Source organism: Penaeus monodon, chromosome 25 (assembly GCF_015228065.2).
Source record: "Penaeus monodon isolate SGIC_2016 chromosome 25, NSTDA_Pmon_1, whole genome shotgun sequence".
In the NCBI taxonomy this organism is placed as follows: Eukaryota; Metazoa; Arthropoda; class Malacostraca; order Decapoda; family Penaeidae; genus Penaeus; species Penaeus monodon.
Genome location: NC_051410.1, coordinates 39,418,135 through 39,419,895, shown reverse-complemented (window position 1 = coordinate 39,419,895; position 1,761 = coordinate 39,418,135).

Below are 1,761 nucleotides of genomic sequence, written 5' to 3'. Positions count from 1 at the left end.
CATCAACATCCAAACTTCAGGAAGTTGTACCGTCGCACGCCACTACGGACAGCGTAATATCAAGGAATCTGTAACCACAAGCTAACATGAAACCGCAAAAAACACTGCAGCGGCGACCGCGGCTTCTCGCGCGTGCCCTCTACCGGCGGTCACCGACACTCCTCGTGGCGAAGCTCGGACACCAGAGGCCTCGGCGAAATGTGAAGTGAAAACCAGGAAAATTGCAGGCACTTGGTGTTCTCAGTGACGAAGAATACATGTACGCCAAGAAATGAAATTAATCTTAAAAGGGAGAGAAACGGAAAAGACGAAGCAGAAAAAAAGTCCATGAACACTGCCCCCACACACAGACCTGCGTAGAGGGTGCATGTATAGGGGGGCCAAGGGTGCGGATGCTGGCTCTCCTCCAGAAGGGCGGGGAGGCGGAGGAGCGGCTCGGCCTGTTATTACTGTACTTCAGAGGTCCTTCCCCGCTTGCCCCAGGTTGCACGGCTCGGGGCTGCAAGCTGCACGCCGGCTCGCAACCTCGCGCCGGGCGGAGATCTCACACAAGCAGATTTCAGATGAGCTCCAACCATGCTTTATTTATCCAAGAAGAAGAAAAAACATCCCCCAGCCGACGTAAGATTTGAGGAAATATTTCGCAAAGGAAACAATACGATTTTCTGCTTATTCTGACTGGCCAAGCAGTTATTTCCGTAAGCAGGACGAACCCCAAACCTCCCGTGGACGAGCCAGCGGCGACGCGTGAGGCCCCACCGAATCTGTGTGAGACGAGGGACCACTTCGTCTCACGTGACCAGCTGAGCACCTGGCCCTCGACCTGGGAGCACCAACTCGAGTTCCATCGACTCTGTAACTTGAGATTTTTCTAGGGTTGCGTCCGCCAATTCCCACTTCCGATAAGTAGGCCTACCTCAACCCAAGTGTTTGTCCTTCGGTCTTCGGTTTATTTTCCCAACAAATACCGATTTCTACAGGAAGCGAAAATAACGTTGCTGCTTACAGACAACGAAATGAAAAAAAAAAGTGAATTATAACGAAACTTCCCAGTCTTATACAAAAAAAAAAAACAGACGCCCGATCATTTTCAATTAGAAATTATGCAAAAGCCCTTCATTAGAATTCCCGGCCTACCCACAGCCTCTTCTCCAACCCTGCCTCGCCTCGTCCCATAAATCACCTCCCAGATAAATAAATTATCCCAGGTACTTGTGTAGCCGCCCGTGAGAGAGCCGCAATCTTCCCCAGAAACACGAGATAAAGCCTAAACGACGCAGCGCCTCGGGCCGTCGGGCGCTCCTCGGCGCACGGCGAAAGGGCGAGAGAAAAACGCCGATTTCCATAAGAATGAAAAAAAAACCTTCAATCGGGCACTTAGGCAGCCGATGTCGGGGCTTTGTTTACACCGCTATTACCGTCCCTTCGCGGGCGTCCTCCCCACGCCCCCACGCCCGTCACACCGCCATCATCCTATCTGAGAGAGAAGGCGTAGCGCACTCGCCGCTTGCGTGGCCGAGTGGGCGCCGCCCCCGTGAGCGCAGAAGGAACAAAAGACCGTAAATGGCCGCGGGCTCTGAATCTTCATTAGTACGCTTCGGCATGTCACGGGCTTGGACCTGACGGCCTCGGTATTGTCCACGAGAATGTTGATGGTCGGCGAAAGGCTCAAATCGGTTATGTAATATGGACGACCGTATCTGATAACTTTTTACTTTTCTTTGTATTAAAAGAAAATTCATAAGGTATATGAGCACACGT